Raw genomic sequence first — 18,806 nt, forward strand, 5'->3', positions numbered from 1 at the left:
CCCATAGGTAAAGTTTTATTGCAGCACAGCCATGCTCATTCACTGATTACTATATATAATTGGTTTTGTCCAACAATGGTGGAGTTGAAGATTTGCTGCAGACACCATATTTTAGCTTGCTAAAACTGCCGGAATGGTATATACCAGAAATGGAATGGCTTTTCATAAGAGGAATTTATTAAGTTGCAAGTTTACAGTTCTAAGGCCATTAAAATGTCCAAATTAAGGTGCCCAAGGAGAAATATCTAGATTCATGAAAGGTTGATGGGCCAGAATACCTCTGTTAGCTGGAAGGACACTGGTGACATCTGCTAGTGTTCTCTCTTGGCTTCTTGTTTCATAACGATTCCCCAGACATGTTCTTTTTCTGCATTTCCAAAAGTCTCTAGCTGTATGGGCTCTCTCAGCTCTATTGGTTCTAAAACTTTTTCCAAAACTGTTCCCTCTTTAAGGGCTCCATTAAGCAACCTCATCTTGAATAGGTGGAGACGCATCTCCATGGAAACGGTCTAATTAAAAGTTACCACCCACAATTGGGAGGACCATATTTCCATGGAGACGATAAAAAAGATCCTACCCAGCAATATTGAATGAGGATTAAAGGACATGGGTTTTATGGGTTTTATGGGGTACATAAGAGCTTCAAACCAGCACACATCATGACATGCAAATCCTAAAATGTTTACTGTCTGGCCATTTATAGAAAAAGTTTGCCAATCACTGCTTTAGATGATTCACAAAAATGTCTCCTGCCTCAACGATAATTCTGCATTGATATTGTTTTAAAATGGCATCCAGAGTCAGGACCTTGATGTATGCTATCTCTGTTCCTCAGTAAAATATCTGTAAAAACTCTGAAAAGAAAGAAACATTTATAATATTGTAATACTTGCTTTCAATATAGTTTCCTCCCTATATTTTTCTTGTTTCAATTATGAAATATTTTGTACGTACAGGAAAATGAAAAGAATAATGCAATAAATCACCAGGAACCTACTACTTTGATTTAGCAAATTTATCGTTTGACCGTATTTGTAGTCTTTTTGTTTAATCTCTCTTTCTCAACAAGCTATGAAGATAAAGTTGAAATTCCATCTTTTCCCCATTCACTGTCCTCCCTCCTTCCCAGAAGTATCCAGTGCTCTAAAATTGGTGTGTATTCATCTCAGCCATGTTTTGATGGTAGTCTACATCTAGATAAAGTTCAAAAAATATCCCTCAAATATATGATTACTACTAATGGAGAAAGAGAGATTATAAGAGATTATGCCCTCAATGAAGAAGGGCAGGGCTGTCAGCTTATTCAAGAATAAAAAGAAGTGCAAGCCCTATCCAGTGTCTACTCTCCAACGCTAATCTGAACTCAGAGACGAAGGATCTCTAGCACTCAGAAAATCACAAACATCCGGGGTGCTGAAGAACAGATTCTCACTACTTCCACATTCATATCTAGATTTCTGCTTCAGGAGACCAATACTCAAAAGTAGACAAAAGGCAAAGAAGGATGAGACACAATTAAACCCCTCTCATAAGGCAGTATGAGACAGGAAAGTAGCAACTATCTATACCAGTACACATTGGGAATATTAGTTCTACACATAATCCTTAAGCCTAGGGAAATAGGCATTATAGTCCAGCTCTACACAAATCTCTTCTCAATGTTGGAAATCAGGGTAATGGACATATACATCATTTCCTCCTTAAAACTTCACAAAAGGGAAAGAAGAGTCATTTCAGATTTAATTGGATGGTGTATAAGGTCAAGTTGGGTCACACATCCTATGGATTGGAACTGGAATCTAGCTAGATTTCTTCTATTTATTGATGTTATATATCCATTTCTACAGTGGGGGATCCCTAACGTTCAGAGATATCTTGAACAACATAAAGTTGAAGATCAGAGTGGAACACCCACCATTAGGCCAATGCTGAAGATGATATGGCAAGACTGGTCTCAATTTTTCTCTCCATTTATGCATCTCTGATAAACTACTTAAGATTGTCACATTCTGTAGGTTCTTTTCTTCTCTGATTTAGCATAGGCATGTAAAGGTCAAAACCAAGATTTTGTTTTAATCATTTGTGTCCATATTTCCTAAGTTGGGAACATTCCTGGGTTTAATTTCATATGATACCAATATTTTTATTTTACAATGAAACAGAAAAATATTAGAGAAAAGGTCAAAAAGGGGTTATTAAATAAGATAAAAGATTATTATAATTTTTAAAGCTATTTTAATATCCATATTTGTGGATATGAAAAGTAGAATTGTCTCTATAAAAAACCATATTAGCTCTGTTTGAAGAATGTACAAACTCTCACACAATCTAGAATAAAAGGAGCAAAATGATAATAGTGAGTGAAAAATGTTGATAGAGAAGGCAATAGATATATTGGAAATCTCTCTTCTATGAGAAAAGTAGCATAATTTAATAGGAAATAAAAATAAAGGGCATAACTGATGAAAACACTCCTGATAAAATTAGCCAATATATAATATTGAACTCTTACAGTTGAATCTTTTAAAGGTTTTATGTATTTCAGGGACAACAAAATTCGAAAGAAACTCAAAGGTAGATTTGGCCACTAATTGATAGTGAAAAAGAAATTTTATATCTGGCAAGAATCCTAGAAAAATAAATAGATCAAAATAGAACAAATACATAAAGAACAAAACAGAGCAGCAAATCCCATGCTAACATGCAGATATTAAATTTGTCCCCCACACCGCTAAGTGAAAGAAAACAAGAGTAAAATTTCTAAGGGTTTGGATGAAAAGTTAATGTGAAACAGAGCTGTATAATTACTTAAGTTGTTTACATGTGAAGAGAGCAGGAAGATGGTTTCCTGTATGCAATGGCTTTGAAATGAAAGCATTCATTTACTCTTTGAGACAATGATCTGTAAGTATATACCCCTAAATGAGCAATCTTAAGAACTCAAGGTCAGAAATACAAATATTGAAAAGAGAAATTTAAAACAGGGTAAGTACTTAAATACGTGTGCGAATCTAAATATCATATATAATTCTTATAAGAGGCAGTATATATTTTAGAATAGTAATTTAATAAAATTTGATATTAACAAAATGTAATTTAGTGGTCAGAACCTTTTCTTAAATTAAAAAAATAAGACTTGGTATTCACTGAAGGGAAGGGATTTGTTTCTGGCAATTAAATAAATGTTAAGACAATACTCAAAAATTAAAATATATTCAATTTAAGTATATGCTTTGAAATCATGAGTGATTCCTTGCATAGTAAAATTTCTGAGGCAAATAAAATTCACGATATTGGAATTTTTCAGATACAATCTCAAAATGCCTTTCTAAATATTTTAGCAAATTTATACTCCATTAAAAATGCATAGGAGAGACAAATCCTCACTCTCATTTTTGCCTACAGGATAAGCCAAATAGCTTCTACTGCTTATTCTAGAGTACCAGATTAATTTCCATTACCTGTGAAATATTTTAGAAAAAGAAATACAGTGTAAAGAAATGAGAGGATCACCCAATACAGCACATACCTTCATTTACATATACATTTTCCTGTCCTTCTATTGTAGAAAGACCTTTAAGCTAATTGTTGAGCCTGCATGAAGTATCCAGATCCTTCTTTTAATCTTTTCTTTTTGTTGACATAATTAAAATATGAAATCCTGTTGCTTTCTCTTCCCTCTATATTATTAAATCAATATGTACTACAAAGACAGTGTTCCATGCATTTTAAAACCAAGATAATTAGAGTGACCTTAATCCTGCTACAGCTGCTCTGGGTTTGGAAAGAACACTGAAATCTTCCCTGGAAAGGGAGACAAGACATGTCAGGGCTCAATGCCTTGAAATGAATCTGCCCACCCTGAGCACCCCAGCTGGCTCAAGTCTGAAGAAAGGCGTACTGGAGTGAGCCCACCCTGACTCTAAGAGGAAAGCCACTCCATGCCAGGCTTACATTTTTGTGCAATATTTTTTAATTCATTTTAAGCTTGCAACCACTGTATAAATGCAGCATGGAAAATGGCTCGCAATTAACGCAGTTGACTACTACCATTATTAATTATAACAAAAGTGCTAAAACAAATATGCAATTCAAATATCTTGTGCTGGTATGAATTTGCCTTTTTTCTTTGTTTGGTAAAGAAAGTATACCCACATATGGTAAAATATTTAAATGCTACAGAAAATATTACAGTTTATTTTTGTTTGTTGACCCTATTCTCTCTCTACAAAGGTTAAGTCTATTCAGTTTTTAATTTCATCTTCCACTTCCTGATTTTTAATAAATGCACATGAGAATTTGTATATAAGCATGTTACATCCATGTGTAATAAAAAACATGACTATCCACATTCTTCCTCTGGCTACTGCCAACTAAATTTATTTTAAAATTATTTTTATAATAGTTTTAAAAATCATTCAGTTATCTCTTATCTCTAATGCTTACATGGCTCACTGTAGATTGCAGGGCTCTATACCATGAGAAAAATCCTTTTCTTCCGAACATAGTTGCCAGTATCCATGGTCCTTACGATTTCTTAGTTAATCACATGTTTTGAAAAACCAAGTTATATTTATTAATGATTCATTAGTATAATTTTGAATTCTCAAATATTTATAAAACTGTCATTCAAACAGTCATCAGCATGAGATTCTTTTATTCACTCAAGATACGTACATCAAACAGTTCCTGGAACCTGTGACTGCATAGAACTCATCCTAGGAGAGCAAAAGTCAGTCAAACATATGCACTCAAAGGTAGAAAATTGATTTGCTCCTCTACACAGGTGGAGGACCTTGTTGGCTGTGGAGTTGGTAAAGGCTCTACTAAGCACAGGAGTTGCTCCTTGTCCATAACTTTTAGACCCAGGAGAAATGAAAAGGGAACCACTTAGATTTATTTTATGTTCCATTATTTATTTATAGAATCAGAGAATAAAGTGGCTGAAGATGGACCTGACACATGTCAGATGTAGAAATGATTTTGGCTTTTGTTAAAAAAGACAGAACAAAATGAAACTTTTTTCCCCCCCATGTTGGCTATGGTCACCAGCGGAACTGTAATTTCCACATTAGGCTTCCACAACTCCCTGGCGGAGATCCTACTCTGTGCCTGCTACATCCTCTGAGGAACTTCCAGCAGTTATCAGAAGCGAAATCCCAAGGATTTTTCTGAGAAAGAAATATACATAGGCTGAAAGTATTCATGACCGTTATCTTCTAAGAAGGTACTATAAAACATGTGACTGCTTACCTTTTCAAAACCTTAATCCACGCATTCATAATTATATTTGATTTTCGTTTGTAAGTTTTGGCCAATGTGAATATGACTCTATGATGTTTGTTAAAGAATAGATGGTTGATAAAAGCCAAACAATTTTTGATGAAAAAAGAATCTTCGGGGGCATTATGTGAAAAATTTACATGTCCAGTCTCTGTTTTTATCTCCTACCCCAACACACAAAGGATGATTGGCTCTGTGATGGAGCCTGCTACAGTACCTGAATCCATTACCCTATGATCATTTATAGAATGGATGTTAGCTTCTTGTGTTTCCTTTTTAATCGAACATGGGCCGTGTGCAATGTTATTTTTATTTGCTAATGATCGGAATAATTGAGCAAATTAAGAAACGCAGAGGGATTTAAGAAGAACTTAAAAGTTAAAAAAGGTCCTCTAAGGGGAAATGATATGACAAAGTTATCATGTTTAATAATGTTTCGTAATCATTTTTAGCATTTCTACTTGAGGCAAAGAGACATTTGTATCACTAATATTTTACAAATATGTTTCTTTAAGGTATAATACTCCCCCTTCCCAAAACAGAAACTAGAATAATAATTCACTGAGAACCACTAACTGGACTCTTGAGTATAAAAACTTCATCTGTTTTTAAAGGACATTTGTGTATTAGCAGCAGAGTATTTCTACCACAAAAATACCTCAATTCTAAGAAAGGTATATAAAGCAAGGTCTTACACAACCATTATTTAATTTCCCAGAATTCTCTCTTAACTGATATTTCTAAAAGGCCTATATTATATAAAGAATTGATGGCTGAAATGACAATTCTGAAATGAACATGTTTCAAGATATTGCAAAATAAGAAACAATATCTCTGTTAAGCATAATTTTAGTTTTTAACTATATTGTGATATAAGAATTACATAAATTTTACCAAATATATGATATACCATATATATAAAAATATTTGATTAAAGAGAGGAACCATTTCCACAATTTTATTGAATACTTGAGAAATCACTTTTATGACTACACACACAACACACACAAAAAAGAGGTTTTATATTTAAAAAAATGAGTTTCCACTTACATTAAGAAAACCTCTGTTATTCCCCCTTCTGTACTGTGTACCTTCTGTACTAATTTCCTTTATCTGTGGTAACTTTTAACAAGCACCAAGTAAATGAGGGCTGTCCCAAGAACTTGAAAAAGTTAAACACAATTATTGCTTTCATCATCACCAAAGCTGTAATCAGAAGAATGACCACATTTGTTTAAAAGAAAAATCCATGTGCATTCTACTTCTTTCTGCAAAAGGATGAGGGTGAATGATATTTCCATATAAAACTCCACTTGATAACCATTAGTAAACTCTCATTCCTCAAGTTCTACCACAATGGTCAAAAGAATACAAAATTAGGGGGTTGGTCTTCGTATTAGTACAAAAAAGAAAAGCTGCATGGCTTTAAAACATGGCTCCCCAATTCTGTAGCACTTCCCACCTTTAGCAAACCCTTGAAATCTACACAGGGTTTTGGCTGCTTCAACCAGTTGAGTGGGGGTGCATGATGACATGACACATGACTGCCAAGGGTGGGTCATAAAGATGACAAGGCTTCTGACTTGTTTGGCTGTAACATTTTGTGATTAGGGCTATGAGCCCTGATGAAAGAAGTCTAACCAGCCTGAGGCTGCCATGCTGCGAGGAAGCCAGATACCATGGAGAGACTACGTATTGGCCTAAGCAGCAGCCTCAGTGTTGGAGTCATGGCAGCCCAAGTGCCAGATATGGGACAGATCAACCTACAAATTCATCCCCTCCATTTCATGCTCCTAGCTGAGGTCCAGACATTGCTGAACAAATTAAAGCCACTCCTGCCACACACGTCCAAATTCTTGTACCCAGAATCAGTGAACATTGCCAGCTTAAAAGTTTGAAGCTGCCAAATTGTGGATAATTTGTTACACAGCAATAGAAACTTTATCAAATTCCATGTTCTTGAAGAATACTTTGATTAGTTATCTAAGATGTATTGCAAACTGGTTTGGTAAAGGAAAAATTAACCCAAGGATTCATTTGATGCCTACTCTGGGGAAAATGAAATGGGGCCCCAGGAAGTACTTTCCTGAAACTAAGTACTTTAAAGTAGCAGACAGAAGTCATAGATAAGGGAGAATTATGGGGTGGTGGGGATGAGATGTTGGTTCTGGAGATTGAGAGAAGCATAGTTTAACCTAACTAGCCATCCTTGAATATATAGTCATTATCGGCATAAAGAAAAATATCCTTTCCAACTGAATTTTGTTTTGTAGCAGACAGAAGTCATAGATAAGGGAGAATTATGGGGTGGTGGGGATGAGATGTTGGTTCTGGAGATTGAGAGAAGCATAGTTTAACCTAACTAGCCATCCTTGAATATATAGTCATTATCGGCATAAAGAAAAATATCCTTTCCAACTGAATTTTGTTTTGGTCTGCATCTTCAGTAACATAATCTTCTAACAAGTGAAGATATGCTAGTTTGAGCGGCAGCTGAATGTTCCAACTCATTACAGGTGTTAAAAAGAGCTTAGTCACCAATAATAATCAATAATCAACAGAATGGGTTTATTGATTGAGAAACTGCTTGAGCAGGGAGGTCTCAAACCAAAGTAAGAGTTTCAAGTGGTTAATAACATTGGCTTAGGAAGGCAATTAGAATATTTCAAAAGGGGAAATTACTGTAGTTGATTGACATTTAAGTTCCTCATTATAAAGGAGCATCTTCAAAAGTGAGAAATGGTTGTACATTTGTTATTAGAACATAGTTGTGTATTTCTAATAGGCTATCTCTATTGGCAGAAACCAGTTTATTTCTTATTATTACTTAAATTGCAACTTTTAAGGGAATAGTCCATTTTTTGGAGGGAGGGAAGCCTCACTTTTATGTTTAAATCTTTAGAAAGTTCCTGTCGCTTCTTAGAAAAGGGGCTCTCTCCCTGCAAGGCCAATGTAGACAGATCATTTATTTTACTTATCACATGTCAAGAGCTGAACTGAGCTGAGAGAGTGCTAAGCTGAGCTGCTGGGTGTTGAACCAAGTCAATTAAATAATAATCAAGCCAAAGTGGGAATAAACAGCGAAGCCTTTAATAACTGACCACAATGGTATAGGTGAGAGATTAATCTGGAGAAAAAGCACAGTCTCCCCCACCCCATTCCATTTTCCCTATGAATTTGCCCCATCAGGCAAGGATCAGACAGGTCAGCACAGAAGTGGGGTATGGCATTGCTGAGAGATCCCTGGAAAGAAAGCTTCGGCAGTTTTAAGAACTTGGAGGATTTGGGGGAGGGGTTTAGGAAGGGAAAAGTACTGTATCAGAGAGCAGAAAGTGTCTTCATTTCCTGCCCCCCCCCCCATTCTTCCCATCCTTCATTAGGCAGGCCCCAGTAGAGGCTCCTGGGGAAGACCCTGACTTAGGAACACAGACCTGGGTTAAAGAATGGCGGCTAGGGGACCTGAGCGCTTGACTGCAACTTCCTCCAGAGCCTGCAGCACACTGTCTGTGCCCACGTCTGTGCAGGGAAGGCAGCTTTCCCTGTTAGACCTGTCAGGTAAGGCCTTTGCATATGGATGGGCCAAGAAAAATCACTTACAGACTTTTGTCCAGGGACTAGCCTTGCTACCCATTTCCTAACCCTTAAGAAGACGTTTGTGAGCATCTTTGTAAAGCACGCTTCATCTGCCAAAGACTCATTCTACCATCTCCAGAAACAGCTGCCCTGAAAAAAGCATTGATTTCAGGAATGGTATGGATTCATTTATATTTTAAGGACAAAATTTTGGCTGTCCAGTGTGAGATAGACTGGTGGAAAACCAGAGTGGAATTGTAGAGGTTTTTGCTTTTTTTATTTTTTTCAATAGTTCAAGTGAGTAATAATATTGATTTTTCCTGGGATGGATCTCGGAATTTCCAGGATGGGTCTTATTCCTTTATAAAAGTATGAAATTCAGATCCTCAGAGAGAAAGCCACAAGACAAAGCCACTGATGTCAAGGAATCCAGAGAAGCCAGGAGATGCCATTTGCATTGTCGTGTGACAAAAAAGCCGAGGACCAAGGATCACCAACATCCAGCCCCAGAACACAACAGTCTTCCGGAAAAAAACATGACCTTGATTACATCTTGATTTGGGGCTGGATTTTAATCTTTAGTTTCAAAACTTGAGCCAAGAATTTTTCATTGTTTAAGCCAGCCCATTGCATGGTATTTGTTTTAACAGCTGAGACAGCTGATAACTGAAGGGATTTTCAATTACTAACTTCTCCAGAGAATCCCTGTCCTCAACTTTTTTTTTTTTTTTTTTTACATGGGCAAGAACCAGGAATCAAACCCAGGTCCTCTGGCATGGCAGGCAAGCATTCTTGCCTGCTGAGCCACCATGGCCCGCCCTCTCCTCAAGTTTTGTTCCAGGTTTTCAGCTTGTCTAAATGTATATTTTTTACCTGAACTGCAATAGTTTGCTTCAAGAATGTTCTCTGCATAATCACTTTTCAGAGATAATGGTGATTTGCCCTATGAAGCTCACAAGGGCCAGATTTTCACATTATCTTGAAAGTAAACTGTCAGAGTATATACTGGGTGGGGTTTGTTGTGTGTGAGTAGAGGGATATTTAATTTTGATTTTCACTTCTTTAGTTATTTATGAAAGTGAATATTTTTTGTTTGTTACTTGAATTTTTTCATGTGTGTGTATTGTCATTTATGTCTAGGATTTTTTTATTAATGTGCTTAGCTTTTTAAATTATGCTTTTAATTAGATTATTATCCTTATAGTGCCTCAAAAGGTAATGAACCCTTTGATTTTATTATATTTTCTAGATAGTTTCCCACGTCATTCTGTTTTGAGTGTTACTAAATTGTCATTTCGGAGTTTAACATTTTTCTTTGCACATGTCTGGCTTTACACAGTGCACTGCTACAAACATATTTTTAGATTTCTCTTCCAAAGCCAAAGCAACAGACAGAAACCTAAGCCCCCAACTAATCATATTCTTCTCCCGCTCTCCTAAATTTTAATAAATATTTTAAGCAAATAAATGAAAAGTGATGTCTTTAGGGAATAGCTGACAATTCTGTAACTCCACTTTTTAAATAAATTTAGAAACATCTGATGGCTTGTATTTCAATTCAGTTTGAAATGTCAGAAAAATTGGTGAATTTTCATAAAATATTTGAAGGAAGAGAAAACTAAAACATGTCTGAGTTCCCAATAAATAGAGTAATATTGAAAATAGCAGCAACTGAACCTACAAAGAAGTAGAATAAGTCAATGGAGAAAGATCTTGACACCTAGCATTGGACTCTCCTTTAACAGATGTTGACTATGGGACATATTTGCTTTCTCTGAAAATGCTAAAGAGAAAAAAATTAATGAATAAACATCAAGTAAGAAACAAATAAGAGGAAGTAAGAGGAAAAGCTATAGAAATGTAAAGCATATCAGTGGTTTCCACAGGTTTGGGGACAGGAACTGAGTGCAAGGGTAAAATGGGATTTTTTTAAGGTACGGAAACTAATCCATTTAATGCAGCAATGACTGATATGTCAAAACCAATAGAACTGGAGTTATGTTACTGATAATTATGGATTAGGTAGCTCCAGAGGTTCATCCTTCAGAGAATTACCAAAAAACCTCAATAAAAACTGTAGCATTAACTTTGTTGAAACTCTAAAAAGTAGTTCCAGGTTTACAGCAACAAAACAAAGACTGAATCAAGAGAAATACAATAAGAATTTTGTATTGAATTGAATACAATAAGAAATTGAAGAATATTGAATTGAATACAATAAGAAAGCCTTGTGATGTTTTTACTTGTCCTTGCTTCACTTCTCTTCCAGGCTTGGCAGCAGTCTTAAAGAGGTCAGTTCAATTCCCAGGGTGGGATTCACATCATTTCACCTGTCTGGCAGCTACCTGAAAAGATTGAATTTAGGCTTTTGCCTTTGTTTTGCCCAACTCAGAAATATCTCAGGGTAGAAAAGTGATTATGCAGAGAGCATTCTTGAAGCAAAATTTTATGTTCACGTAAATAATACACATTCAGATAAGCAGAAAGCCTGGAAGAAAAATTGAGGAAAGGGATTCTTCTGAGAAGTAGGCTATTGAAAACTCTTTCATTTATCAGATGTCTTAGTGTCTCAGCTGTTAAAACAAATACCATGCAATGGGGTGGCTTAAACAATGGGAAATTCCTGGCTTAAGGTTTTAAGACTAGACATTCAAATCCAGTCAAAATCAAGATGTAATCAAGGTAATGTTTTCTCCAGAAGACTGTTGTGCTCTGGGGCCAGATGCTGGTGACCCTTGGTCCTTGGCTTTTTTTGTCACATCACAATGCAAATGGTGGTCTTTCCTGGCTTCTCTGGATCCCATTGACTTCTGTGACTTTGCCTTGTGGTTTTCTCTCTGTGGCTCTGAATTTCACTCTGCTTATAAAGGACTCCAGTAATAGATGAGGACCGAGGCTGATTCAGTTGGTCCACACCTTAACTGAAGCAATCTCATCTGAAGGTCCTATTTGCGATGGGTTCATATCCACAGTAATGGATTAAGTTTAAGAGTATGCTTCTCTGTGGTACATAGCTCCAAGCCACCACAGGTAGCATGGAGCTTAAATTTAATATCCTAAATTTATAACAATCTTGTTTGATTCAATCCTTACTTTACTTCAGTTGCATCCATAATCTATATTCCTGTTCCTTTCTGTCCCCCCTCACCATTACGTTATTCTTGTCACAAATTATATATTGCATACTACCTTGTGTGTTCTAAATTAGGTTTATTAGTTTTTATACATTTTCATTTTATATCCTATAAGAATTAGAAATTATACATACAGATCAAGAATAAAATTGTACAGATTTTTATAATTACCCATGTAGTTACCTCTATTGGAGATCTTTATGCTGCTTTAGTCAACTATGTAGTGTCCTTTTCTTTCAACTGAGGGACTCCATTTGGCACTTCTTTCAAAGTAAATCCATTGGTGATGAAATAATCTCTCCCTAATTTTTGAAAGAGGATGACACTAGCTATAGCATTCTTGGTTGGTGTTTTTCTTCCAGAACTGTGACTATGTCATCCCACTGCCTTTTTGTCTCCATGGTCTCTGATGAGAAATAGACATTTAATCTTTCAAAGCCCCCTTGTATAGGGTGCCTTTCTTTTCTCCTGCAGTTTCAAAATTTGGAATTAGTCTTTGACATTTGCCATTGCATCATAATGGGTCTCAGTGTGGATCTCCTTGAGTTGATTCTGTTTGGAATTCTTTGAGCTTACTGGATGTTCATATTCATGTGCTTTTCTAAACATTGGTCATTTTCAGACATCATTCCTTCAAATACTATTTTTGCCATTTCTCTTTTTCTTCCCCTTATAGAATTCCCCTAAAATATATACCAGCATCTTTGAAAGTATACCACAGTTCTCTCAGGCTTTGTTCACATGTCTTCACACTTTTAATCTTTTTTTACTCTCAGATGGGATAATGTCAGTTGTCCTATCTTGAAGTTCATTGATTTTTTTTTTTTTTTGTCTGCGCCAATCTACTGTCCCCCTCTAGGGAATTTTATTTCTTTTATTGTACTCTTCAGCTCCAGTATTTTCCTTTGGTTCTTGTTTATAATTGTTATGTCTTTATTTAAATTATCTTTCTGCACATATATCATTTTCTTGATTCTCTTTAGTTCTTTCTCCATGTTTTCCATTAGCCCTTTGAACATATTTAATATTTTTTAAAATTTGTCTCACATGTCAGAAGTGAGAAGTCTGGTCTTCTTCATTAATTGTTTTAAATGAATTATTTTGTTCCTTTTAATGTGCCACCATTTCATGTGTTGTCCTTTTTTGTTTTGTACACTGGACCTTTTACTATTTTAGCATCTCAGCTCTAGAGTTTAGTTACTAAAGTATCTAAACCATAAACTTATCATCTTTTAGTATTATTACAGAGATTTCTTTAAATGTTCAAGAGGTAACAAAAAAAAAAAGATCAAGGAGGAGGAGGAAAAGGAACAGGACAGAAGAAGAAAAGGAAGAAATAAAGAGAAAACAATATGGAAATAAAAACCCTTTTCCATTCTTTGGGATTGGCTCTGTGTATGTGCTCTCCTTCAGAGATTACCCAGCTTCACATTGAGCTTAAAGAACAGCCCAAGGTGAAAGTATAGGTCCGTTATTGTCTTTTCTAAGCCTATGACCTTATGAATTCCCCAATTTAAAAGGATTCTCTCTGAATGCCCTTTTTATATCAGGAAACTCTGTCTTTCCTCCTTGTTCCAGGTGTTCTACTGTATGTATTAAAGCCAATAATCTTTTTCTCTAGGAACTTACAGTTTGATTGTTTTCATATATTATTTTAATTGCCCTGCAAATTACTTCTATATCTAGGAAAGTTCTGGGACCTGTCAGACAGAGGTGAACTGGTTCAGCCTGTAAGCCTGACATCAGGCAGATTATTGTAGACATATATTCACCCATTATGCACATAATGATTACTAAGCAATTCCCCCAGAATCAGGCCCAGGCACCTGCACTGAGAGCACAGGCTGTCTCTGCACTATACTGGGAAGGGTTTGGGTAAGTGCCAGCAAAAACACCATGAGATTTTCCTGCCATTTTTAAGTTGCCTTAATTCACTGCCCCAGCAGTTACTGCAACTCCCTTTAATTGTGTTTTTCAGAGGTTCAAGAATAATGGTTCTACCAACTTTCCCTTATTATTCAAAAACCCTGGGGGGTGGGATATGCAACTCTGGAGCATCTCAGTCACCCATCCTCATGATGTCACCTCATGAATGTGTTCCTAACATAAAATTAGTTCCCAGCTCTCATAACATTGCAGACACAACTCACTCTTTTATTTATTTTTTGCATGAGTTTACTCTAAATTTAAGGAATAGTAGCATTTGCATATTGATGAAAATGCATTTGAAATACTCCATTTCACACAAATTATGCTTAATAATTCATTCACAGATTAGCCACTATTCTGGAATTGCTTGTATTTAATTTTCAACATCACCACCTTTCTTAGGTCATTTTAATCTAACATTCTTTTAAATCAAATATGATTTTCTTTCCTTTCAACAACATTGATAATTAAAATAATTGCTAACATGTATTAACTGCCTGCAACAGGTCAGACTTTGTTCTAGAGGTTTTAAATGAATTAATCCAATATTCATAATAACTCAGAAAGATAGTTGTGTTAAGTTCATTTGCCCATTAGCAAGACTTGAGGAGATTTATGAGAATGTGATTTACTGTAGCAGTGCTCTTGAGAAACCAGTAAGGTCCTGAGGAAAGTAGACCTTTCCTCAGTAATCCTTGTCTATTAGTTTTGCAAGGATGTGTGGGTTCAGGGGAGTCTGGTTGAGCTTCCTCTCAAGGAGAGTAAATTGCTCCAAAGAACCTATCCTACTTTGAGTGAGAAGAGCAGGGCATTTGTTTCTGCCTGCACAGTCAGTAATTGGTTATGTCTCTGGAGGTTAGATTTCAAGGTAGGGATAAGTGGAGGAGAAGCCAGGAGTAATGTCCAAACTCTGATGGCAATCCTGAAGGGAATGCTTAAGCATTAACCATTAGGAAAGGTTCTCAAACACCCAGTCACTTGGGGATGGGCACATTCACACACTGCCTAGGAGATCTAGGCAAGGCATTACCAACATCTGCTAAAAGTACTCCATTATTCTCTTCATTTTACAGTTTAGGGCACTAAGGTTCAAAAAAAAAAAAACACAAAAACGAACAAACAAGAAAAAACACATGTGGGGCAGGCCACGGTGGCTCAGCAAGCAAGAATGCTCGCCTGCCATGCCAGAGGACCCGGGTTTGATTCCTGTTGCCTGCCCAGTATAAATAAATAAATAAATAAAAAAACAAAAAAAACACACATGTGATTTACCCAGAATCAAGCAGCTAAGAAAAGTACAGAATTAGCATGCAAAATTGTCAGAATTCTTACCTCCACATATGAAGATGATTTGGATTTTCACATCAGGAACAACTTTCTAGTAAGTTCTTCAGAGTCTGTTCTGATTGAGCAACTATTTGGAAATTCCTACACGTCCCAGGGCACTAAAAGAACCAAAGAACCAAAAGGACTATAGATATTAGAAAACTAATGAGAAAAGTTTTCTTATTAAGTACCTTAGGACATTGTAGTTTAAAAAATCGACTTCTTGTGTAAACATGGCTTTCTAGCATAATTACTTTGCATTTCTTTCCACTAACAGATTCCTTTCTTCAAAAGCATATTTTATCTTCTCAAAGTAGTGTTTATATTTTGTTTTTATTATTTGAGTAATTTTCTGGAAGAACACAATTAATCCATGCAGATGAATCTTTCCCCATTCCAAAACCAAGATTTTTCCCAGCAAACTTGTTTAAGAATAAATCCAAAATCAATATGTAATTAAAGGCACTCACAAGCAGGTTTAAAAATATTGCCATAGCTGTAAATATGCAATGGAAATAAGCACTTTAGTTCGAGTGATATGTGGTTCTGCCAAGAGCAAATAGGATGTGACATGCTGCAGACCCACGAATTACACTGACTACAATAATAAACATTCAAGAATACAGTGTAATGAGTACACAATTATGAGTTTTAATAAGGATATGTAGCAACTAAAGTTAGAGATACTTTTGAGAGTAATGGACCTACATAATTTAAAGATAGGCAGTAAACTGCAGGCAGTAAAATTCAATTACAGTAACTACAAGATGCATTCAAACATGCTCCCACGAAGCATGCAATTCCCAACATCTTTTTGCCAATAGTGCTTCCTACAGCCATGGCTGGGCGCACTTTTATTCCAATCATTTAATTTAGGAAGAGAACAGTGGAACTGAGTGGTTGATGTGACCAAAAAAAGCAAAAAGCAAAAACAACCACAAAAACTTAATACATTATCATAATGATAAATTGTATCTTCAGAGAAGTATGTATGTTCTTTGGAACAAAACACACACACACACACACACACACACACACACACAACTGTTTCAAGGTTTAACAAAGGGGAGAAGTTATCCTGCATCTCAAATCTTGTAGGAAATGAGTGGAAGGCTGGATATCAGCTGTAATAACAATATTTATAGAAGGAAGCCAGAATAAAAACGTGAAATGAAGATGGACACTGCAATTTAGTATGTCATCCAAGAATGATAAGCTATTCTTTTCCTTCAGGACTATTCATTCTCAAGATCTTCAAATGCAGGAGAGAGGGAAAAAATCCCCATCAACATGTTCTTTTCTCCTAGGAATTGATACCAACCTAGTAGAATGTTTATTTCATTACTTCAAGAAGTGTGTCTATATTATGTTTCCGAAAAGAAGGCATTGCCTGCAATATGGTAGATTTAAACTCTTATGCTGCAAAATGCAAGTTTAGTGTATCTTTTACATAGAGAGTAATTGTGTTTAAGAGTACTTCTGCTGGAATTAAATTGTCCACATTATACGCAAATATATAGGAAGTGTAGATCTGAATGAACTGTTCATACCCTTAACTGACAGATTATTAGATACTAAGAAGAGAATATATGACATTACATTTAGCAAATTTATAGGCCATAAAAGGAAATCATACATTAAGGCTGTTTATGTGATAACACAGTAGAGTATTGAAACAATGCATAGTAAGTTGCACGATCCTATTTTGTCATCAAATACTATCCAAGTGAGTACAAATATTTTCTATTGTGTCCCATTGTCTACATACATTTTTTTTAAAACTTGGTCATTGCATAGAAAATGAAGGGAATTTTAATCCTACCTTTTCCTTCACTGCAACCCACCCCCCCAACCCACAACTCGCCAAGTCCACAAAGAGTTATCACAAGAATACTTCACAAAATGTCCTCACAGCAATAGATAAGCCAGTGTTTACTTGACCAGACAACTGGGCACTATCACCTGTCCAAGGTGATGCATGAATCTAGTCATCACAATCCACCCCTTATCAACTTAGAAATTGTACAGGTCACTTTAAACCATGTTTAATCCCTAAAAAAAAAAATAAAAGACATATTTTTTCACCTAACAATACTAACTGTCCTGAATATAACAGGAAATACACTAAATCTCTCCAGAATAGGGTGCAAGTCCTTGGGTAATATTCACTCTTAAACTTGTACACAATAACTTAAATACTATAACTTGAACAATATAACTTATGTTATATAATAAAGGAATAAGATAAAAAACAAATATATTTGATTTATGTATGATACAAATGTACTCATAACAAAACAAGGAAGAAATATTCATACAATTATAATCTTTGTTTCTGTAACTGGTCACATGGTCATGGCTCATATTTATCATTACCTTCTTCAACTACCCATTCCATGTTTCCTTTAACCTCAGCAAGCACTTCACCTGGTTGTAGTTCTTTGAAAGGTTTGATTCACACCTTCATTCCTGAAGTTTCTGGGCCATTGGTAGTCCTTCTTGTATTGGGGTTCTTGCAGTTTTCTACTGACTTAAATGACAAGCCATGATAGTAATAAGAGATGCCCTAGGGGATCTCTGTTATTCCACAAAACCTTTATTCAACACCATTGTGTACCTGCAATTTTATTTCCCCTTAATAGTCAGGATCAATCACCCCAGCCAGCACACTAATCCCCCTTCTTGCCTGTTGATTCAGAGGCATAAGAAGGCCCCAAATTGGCGAGGTAACAGTCTTAACTTTCAGTTCAATCGAATCATTGCTATGTCTCCTGGTAGAAGGACTCATCCTTTTGGAACTAAGACTTGTAAACCAGCAGAGCTTAAAGTTGCAGGGACAGGAAACAAAACGCTTTCTAGTGGACCACTAGGGGTGATAGTGAGTGTTGCCACTCCAATTTCCACCCCTTGATTCCTGGCCTTGTGAATCCTGGCTATAGGAGAAAGAGCACCATAGAATGGAAATTGATTTAGGGCATACACAGCTTCCTGGAGAGCATTGCCCCAGCCCTGCAAGGTACTGTCACCTAATTAGTGCTGTAATTTAGCCTTCAGAAGGCCATTCCACCACTCTATCAACCCAGCTGCCTCTGGATGATGAGGAACATGGTAAGACTAGGGAATTCTATGAACATGTGCCCATATCTGCACTTCACTTGCTGTGAAGAAGTTCTTTCATTAGAAGCAATGTTGTGTGGAAGACCATGACCGTGGACAAGGCATTTTGTAAGTTTATAAATGGTAGTGTTGGCAAAAGAATTGCAGGGAAGGTACACAAATATCCAGAGTATGTCTCTATTCCAGTTAAAACAAATTGCTGCACCCTCCATGATGGAATTGGTCCAATGTAATCAACCTGCCACCAGGTAATCAGCTGATTACCTTGGGGAATGGTGCCATATCAGGGACTGAGTGTGAATTTCTGCTGCTGGTAGATTGGACACTCAGTAGTAGCTATAGCCAGGCCAGCCTTCATGAGTGGAAGTCCATGATGCTGAGCTCATGCATAACCTTTATCCCTATGAGCATGACCACAGGAGGCCATCGAGCAATTAAATGAGT

The 18,806-nt window shown here is 36.2% G+C and overlaps 1 protein-coding gene across 4 annotated transcripts in view; it reads right to left on the bottom strand.

Annotated features, from left to right (window-relative positions):
• LRRTM4 (leucine rich repeat transmembrane neuronal 4) overlaps positions 1 to 12,513 on the bottom strand; it is a 52,896-nt gene extending 40,383 nt beyond the window's left edge. For 3 of the 4 annotated variants that reach the window (XM_077134699.1, XM_077134696.1, XM_077134697.1), the window contains exon 1: positions 12,174 to 12,513. The gene's annotated coding sequence lies outside the window, so the exon portion shown is untranslated. Of the gene's footprint in view, positions 1 to 11,045; positions 11,202 to 12,173 lie in introns of those variants that run through there. The other variant, XR_013164403.1, reaches the window with a different exon arrangement.
• Between the last annotated feature and the right edge of the window lie 6,293 nt (positions 12,514 to 18,806).

This window comes from Tamandua tetradactyla, chromosome 17 (genome assembly GCF_023851605.1).
Source record: "Tamandua tetradactyla isolate mTamTet1 chromosome 17, mTamTet1.pri, whole genome shotgun sequence".
NCBI lineage: Eukaryota > Metazoa > Chordata > Mammalia > Pilosa > Myrmecophagidae > Tamandua > Tamandua tetradactyla.